Genomic DNA, 8,016 nt, shown 5'->3' with positions numbered 1-8,016 from the left:
TAAAAAATTACAAAAAATTAATATTATTAAGGTGCCTGAGTTAATCAAAATTCAAAATTGGAGTAGAGGTAAATGATATGTACATATAATCACCGCAGTGATAATTGTAGGTAAGCACCTAGTCTAAAACCTCATGAGAATAGATGAGAGGCACAAAGGTTCATAATTGAAATGTCAAATGACTGAGGGTAATCACCTGGTAGAGATTCTGTTTGCTAAAAGGCTAGATCCTTATAGATAACAAAGCATTTAAGATAAAAGTATGATTATTAAAGATACAAAAGAGCATTGATAAATAAGCCTAAAGGCAAAGCCAATTGTAGATAAATAGAAGGTTTGCGGGAAAGTTGGATAAGGAATAGGTAAGTTTCAGAAGTTGCTCTAACACTTCTGCTGTTTGTGATCAGAGGTCACAATCTTACTGCACTTGATATTCCCAAGAGGTCACCCTACTAGGTACTGATCAGGCTTATCAGCGCTTAGCTTCCAAGGTCGGATGAGATTGGGCGTTGCTGCTGAAATATGGCAGTAATAAACACTAGGACACAAATGAGAGAGTGTAATGAGTAGTGAGCAACAAGGTACTTCTGCTGTCCAGTTTCTAGCGCAGATTCTCTGTTGCTGTGAGCATTGCAGAGAGTGGTCTCGCATCTGGATGCTTGTTCACTGTGTCCTGAAACGGTCCGTCTGTGCTCAGTGATGCTGAACTCTTTCTAGCTCAGATCACTTTTTGGGACTCCCTGGTATTGTATGTGCCCATTTGGACCCCAGTTATTTAACTGATACTAATATATAATCAATATTGTTTTTTTTCCATGTTTGCTATTTTTGATCCTTAATTATTGCTCTAAACCATTTTCTGGTATTTCCTTTTAAATGTAATACTTTTTTGCAGAATCCTTTCTGCATAAACAGGGTCTTATACCCATTTTGGTAAGCCTTTACCATGCAGCCTGTGTTTACTTTCCTTTTTCCAATTAATCGTTGATTTCATGATTGTTTTATTTCATAATTTACTTAATTTTTTGTTAATTTGTAATCTCACCACATTACCATTTCTTCTCCTTCTTCTAATTTTCCCACCACCCTTTTTTTCAATAGGTAAGCCTAACCCACCTCTCTCATCCACTGTCCGCTATATATCTATATAAGACAGTGGACAGCAGAAGGCAGGGTTTCCTCCCTATTCTGAGCATATCTCACTTCTGTTTTTAGTACCCTCTCATCCAGATGCGAGACCACTCTCTGCAATGCTCACAGCAACAGAGAATCTGCGCTAGAAACTGGACAGCAGAAGTACCTTGTTGCTCACTACTCATTACACTCTCTCATTTGTGTCCTAGTGTTTATTACTGCCATATTTCAGCAGCAATGCCCAATCTCATCCGACCTTGGAAGCTAAGCGCTGATAAGCCTGATCAGTACCTAGTAGGGTGACCTCTTGGGAATATCAAGTGCAGTAAGATTGTGACCTCTGATCACAAACAGCAGAAGTATTAGAGCAACTTCTGAAACTTACCTATTCCTTATCCAACTTTCCCGCAAACCTACTATTTATCTACAATTGGCTTTGCCTTTAGGCTTATTTATCAATGCTCTTTTGTATCTTTAATAATCATACTTTTATCTTAAATGCTTTGTTATCTATAAGGATCTAGCCTTTTAGCAAACAGAATCTCTACCAGGTGATTACCCTCAGTCATTTGACATTTCAATTATGAACCTTTGTGCCTCTCATCTATTCTCATGAGGTTTTAGACTAGGTGCTTACCTACAATTATCACTGCAGTGATTATATGTACATATCATTTACCTCTACTCCAATTTTGAATTTTGATTAACTCAGGCACCTTAATAATATTAATTTTTTGTAATTTTTTATGTTTTTCAGTATATTTTTCACCACAGGTGCCCATAATTTTGTATCAGGCTTATCCTGATTTCTGTCAATATATATGTTTACTTTGTGTTCTTGAACAATTTTTTTGTATCAAACTCCTCATTACTTTTATTCGTTATTAATTAAATGTTAAGTTTTAATAAACTTATTTCAAATTTCTAAGCGTGCCCCAACACAGAGTCTTTCTTTTTTCTTCTCTTTGTTTTGACTAAAGTTGTAAGCTCCACTAAGGCAGGGGCTGAATAACAAAAACTTCAGTGCACAGTCCTACTTAGTACTGTACCAAACTCACCCGAACTAAACCTGCCCGATTCTGGGCTGCTGTGGGGGCTCACGATTAGCTGCTAAAACATCTAAGGGGCTGCTTTATTTAAAAATAAAACATGAATAAAATAAACAAGACACACAGGTATGCTCACATGTATGTAACTGGGACACACAGGTGTGCTCACATGCGTGTAACTGGGACACACAGGTATGCTCACATGCGTGTAACTGGGAGCTGTGAAAAACAAAAACAAGGCATCTGCCACAAAATATGTAAGTAAAAATGCAATAAAAAAATGGAAAAAAAGAAACCCACAAGATTTTCACAAAATAAATCTCCAGACTCCATGGAGAGGAAAATATCCAAACTTGATCCTGTGATATATACCAGTTTATTTGCATCCCAGCATTAAATCCGAGATTATCTTAATCCCTGAAAATGGAGAAGGGGGTACAAATTCAGAGGCTTTGGCCCCTAGTTTTTCACTTTGTTCAGTAATGTGGTAATTATATATTTGCTTGGTCAAAGTCCTTTCTGTTACACACAAATATAGGAGGGGAGGTGAAAGCCTGTGTGTTGTTCCTGATTGTGTGTGCCTGTCTAATTTTTAATCACCTTCTTGACACTGTCCTCTTCCTCTTGCCTCTTTTCATAATGTGAAAAGTCATCAAATTTGGAGGTGGTATATTTGTAGCTAGCTATGATTTGGAGAACTTGGTGAGCTTTTTCCATGGGGACCACCTCTCGCTGAAATTATTGGTTTATTAAACTGTGCATGTCCTATTTAAACAACATAAGGGTAGGTGTGAGGCCCCATGGACAATTCCATTTTGCACCTCTATTTTCTTTGCATTATGTGCTCTTTGGGGCCTAGCTTTTAAAACTGCCATCCTATCTGCCACTGCAGTGCCACTACTAGATGGGCCACATGTTTGTGCCACCCACTTGTGTCGCTTAGCTTAGTTATCCAGCTACCTCAGTGTAACCTTTTGGCCTAAAAACAATATTGCGAGGTGTGAGGTATTCAGAATAGACTGCTAATGAATGGACATGAACATTATTGGGGCTAATAATATTGTAGGATCAAAAATACCCCCAAATTCTGGGATTGTAGCTGTTTTTATGTTTTAAAAATAAATCCAGATCCAAAACCCGAAAGGGTGGTTTTGGCAAAACCAATCCTGATCCAAAATACAAATGGAGATCTAGATCCAAAACCAAAACACAAAACCGAAAAGTGCCCGGCGCACATCTCTAGTTATAATATCCAAGACATAGAAAGATTACACTTGCTGTACCAATTATACACCAATATCTTTGATCAATGCAGATATTAAATTATTTGTGAAAATGTTTGCTAATGGACCAAAGTTATATTTGCAACAATTATGATCGATGCAGAGCAGTCTGTTTTGTACCAGCTCAGCAGTAGATGGTCAGTTAAGCATTAGAAAACAATAATTGCACGGTCAAACTTGTTACCCACATTAACTGTCTCAAAATAGCTATGGCAGTGGTTTCACTAGAAAGAGAGACAGCCTTTGACCAGTTGTCCTGGCCTTTTATGTTTCAAGTTCCGCAGTCCTATGCCTTTTTGGGTGACTTTTATCCACAATACACACTTTACACCTCAACCAAAGGCATAGCTACTGTGGCACCCCCCAAAAAAGTGTATGCTCTTTTAATTGTAAAAAACAGTGTTTGATAACATGGAAGACATTACTGGCACAGCAAGAATTAATAGAGTGGACCATAGTCCAGTCACATGTTCTAGCAATGAGGTGGCAAGGTTTGATTGGATGGAGACTGAGGAGTAAGTAGAGTCTTGTGGGAAGAAGAAGTGGTTACGGAGGTTGTTGAGTTGGAGCCATTGCAGAGAGCATACATCTGTGGAGTGGAGCAGTGAACTAGAAAGTCTGGTGGTCATGTAAGGTGGTTGTGAGACATGCTGCAGAGCTAAGACAGTGGGTTGCTTGCCAGAGAGTTGTGAGAGCTGGAAGAATGGGCCGGAGATGCTGCAGCCAGGCACAAGGTACCACCAGGCTTTTGCATAGGTGCAGATGCTGCAGCCTTTTTAAGGAGACAGCAGATATCATGGGGAGCTAGTCATGGATGTGAAGGACAAGTGAGAGTCTGGGTGAGTTACTGAGACTGTGATAATTAATTTAAACTACAAGAGGGTGAGTGTTAAACCTCATTCCTTCTGATGCACACACACCGCCTAGCTACTAAATTGAGAAGAGAGCCTGGAGGCATAATACAGATATTAGCCACAGATTTATCCCTGTCCATAGCCAGCATGGTCAGTACAGACTTTACTTTGAGGATTAATTCTAAAGACACTTTGCTTAGTTGGTACCTAAAGGCACATTTCTTACAGGAACTTGCATATTTGGATTACAGTGACACTGTCTACAGAGACTCAGCTCTTAAATCACAAATTCTATATTTCTTTGAGGAGGTACCATATACTTGTGAAAAAAGAACATTTAAATCCTCAGGTCCCAATGCAAAACTGTGATACTTTGGGATCTATGAGCTCCAATGCTTTTGCTTGTGAAGATCGGTACTGTTTGTAGGGATATTGAATGTAAAGTGAGGATAGTCTTAGTGACTTCAATTGATTTGTGTAAATCACTCTTTTTGATCTATTTTGAACATCATACTCTTTTTGAATGTCTTTTTTAAAATATATTAATTACTGCTTGCATATCTGTGATTAAATTGATTACAAATCAGAATCATTATTAATCACTGTCTTCAGCTAGGCCGGAGCCTAATTTGAGTCACCTAGTGTAATATGAGCTTTCGAATGGTTTAGTCTTTTCTGAATGCCAATATATTTTCTTTGAATTGCCACAACTTCACTTAATCCTTTTTGAATGTCTTTTAAATAATCCATTTGTATAACCAAATAACCTTCTTTTTGCCAGCATTCATCCAGTAAAATAAAAATTGGTACCCTCCATGGAGATTGCTGTTAAATTACCTTCCTGTTTATGTATTAAGCTGTCCTACCTCTTTGAACCACTTACATTGAACAAGGTATTGGGTAAAAACATATTATGGAAAGAGTCCTTTACCAAGCCACTGAACACCTGTGATACCTATCTCTAACCACGTAGACACCCAACCCCGGGATTTCACACTACCATAAGTTCAGGGAATAATGGTGCTATGGGGCACAGAGCTGAGAGGGGCCCACCTTCCCTGTCAAAGTTACATGTGTTAGAAACATTTTCACCTTTGGTAGATACATAGCGGCTCTTGCAAAAATGTGCCTTGGGGCCTGCAATATATTTAAGTATGCCCATGAACATGTTCATTGTAATGAGGTTTTAAATTAATTGGGGGGCATTATAATGTTACATAATATAATCTGGGGCACTGTGATGTGCCTCAACATGAAGTGGAGGAAATATAAGGTGGCATAATTTGAACTGGTGGCACTGTTTGTCATAATGTGAATTGGGGGTTCTGTGTTGCATAATGTATACTGGCAGCCCTGCAATGTGACATAATATGAATTACAGCACAATTTTAGATCATGAAATAAACTACAGCACTACTATGGGGCACTGTGTCTCGCTAGAAGCATTGGGACAGGGGCCCATTACATTTTTTGCTATGGGGCATCCAAAGTTCTGGCTATACCACTGACCTCAGCCATACTACCGTTTAATCTGTGCAATGGGACTTGGCAAGGCTGCCCACTTTCGGCTTTACTTTATGCTTTAAGCATTGAATACTTGGTTGCTAAAATATGGGGTAATCCTGATATTAGAGGTATCTTGATTTTGGACTCTGAATATAAATTGTTACAGTTTTCAGTCAATGTACTATTGACCTTGTTCTCCCCTCTAACCTCGCATCCAATTTGTAGGCTGAATTGGCCTTACAGTATCTGCTATAAAGAACCTGCTATGCTATTCTTATGATGAAGAACCTACATGGTTTGAAACACGTAAAGCAGCTGACTTTCTTGTTGTAAAAGACTGTGGGCAACTTGAGGACTCTCTTTCCAGCAGTGGGATCTGGTATCCAGGACCTCTTCTCCATTCTGCCATGTGACTTTTGCCAACTGGTCAAGGAGGGAACCTATACCATCAACCCAAGTTCCCCAGGGAGTATCCCATCTGTGTGTGGCAGATATGCTCAATATCTATGTTTTAAATGTGATTGCAGATATGTAAATAAAAACCTTGACTTGTTATAGAAGATATTGCACGATGCATGGGCAGAAAGACTTGTGATTGCGAACACCTCAAATCATACTGCATCTTAAATTTTGGTTGTTTATATTCAATCCGAACATATACTGTACTAAGTTGCACCAACACTGTGATCTCCCTTCCTTCAGTCAGAGACAAGGGCAACTCAATAATTCTCTCATTTGCTACACTGATTTCAAACAATTAACAGCCAAATGCAGAAAGGAAAAGTTACCATTTCTCTGGCATAAACTATTTTTCTAAGGACTGGTACCAGTAGGAGTCTCTCACCCCCCATTCAATACTTAGGCAAATGGGGGAAGCAAAACTCTGAAAGTACCTCAGTAGACCTGTCTAGTCTATCTACTCACGGACAAATAACTATCCTTTTGTCATTTCAAAAATCAACAAAATCTTTGTTCATAATATTCCTAAATATAGAAAAGGACCTGATTGCCTTTTAACTACTAAATGTTTTTTTTTTATTTTTATTGTGCATGTCTATGTGTATGTCTTTGTCCATATTTTGCCATTGAAATGATAACATTTGTTCCTGATATATGTAATATTTTGTGTGAATACATACCTGACCTCAGGGTTAAAAATGGTCATTATTAAAGGCTAAATTTGAAATCTTTATATACCCCTACTCTCTACAAAAAAAGAGTGCTTGACCACCTAAAGAGTTTGACCCTTTACCCTTTTGGGTTTCTGTTTTACCTTGAATCTTTAATCACTCTGTGGAAGCACCACTATTTCGTAATTGATATACTTCCCTTTTATTTCAAATGCGGTACTAATGTTATTTTAATATTTTTGCCTGTGCAATGAGATTTATCCTCCTCCAAAACACAGGTGTTCCTACGCATTTTTAGGGCGTATGTATGAAGTCAGTTCCGGACAGATCAGCCTGTTTGTATCATACTGTTGGAGTATGTCCTGGGCTATGCAAAGACTGCACATACTGGAAAAATAATTCAGTGGTGAGTGAGTTACAAATGGATTTGCAGCTGATCTGCATTTGCAAAGCATTTCGCACAGCGTACGCAGACTTATATTGGGTGGTTTTTCACTCTGTCTGGGCGGCGACTTTAGGACCGAAGACCTCTGCAAATTCGTAGATGTATGATCAGGTCTGAACTTAGGCCCTAAGTCGTTTGTTTCACTGAGTACATATGTGGTTGCAACAACAACATTGGGCAGTCTTCCAAACAATATCTTATAAGGGAAAACATTCAGTTCTCCTCTAGGGGTGGCTCTGATTGAGTGTAGTACTAAGGATAAGACTTCTGGCTTCTGCAAACTAGTCTCGTTACATATTTTGGTAAGTTTGTTTCTTATTGTCCCATTATAGCGTTCGACCTTGCTACTTGATTGCAGATAGTATGTGGTATGTAATTGTTGTTTAATTCCAGGAAGTTGGCTCATCTTTTTTAACACTTGTCCTGTAAAATGTGTCCCTTGGTCTGATGATATTACATATGGTATTCCATACCTACAGACAAATTTCTACTCCAATTTCTTTGCTGTAATTGATGCTGTTGCTCTAGCTACAGCATATCCCTCGATCCAGCCCATGAATGTATCAAAACAAACCAATACATATTGAAGCATCCTAACCTTCGGAAGCTGAATGA

General features: G+C 38.5%; 2 pseudogenes; one reads left to right on the top strand and one right to left on the bottom strand.

Annotated features, from left to right (window-relative positions):
* Positions 1 to 415: 415 nt before the first annotated feature.
* Positions 416 to 534, bottom strand: LOC134946451 (5S ribosomal RNA; annotated as a pseudogene).
* An 813-nt stretch (positions 535 to 1,347) lies between these two features.
* On the top strand, positions 1,348 to 1,466 carry LOC134947013 (5S ribosomal RNA; annotated as a pseudogene).
* The last annotated feature ends 6,550 nt before the right edge of the window (positions 1,467 to 8,016 follow it).

Source organism: Pseudophryne corroboree, chromosome 7 (genome assembly GCF_028390025.1).
Source record: "Pseudophryne corroboree isolate aPseCor3 chromosome 7, aPseCor3.hap2, whole genome shotgun sequence".
NCBI lineage: Eukaryota > Metazoa > Chordata > Amphibia > Anura > Myobatrachidae > Pseudophryne > Pseudophryne corroboree.
This window is presented reverse-complemented; position numbering and strand designations above follow the sequence as displayed.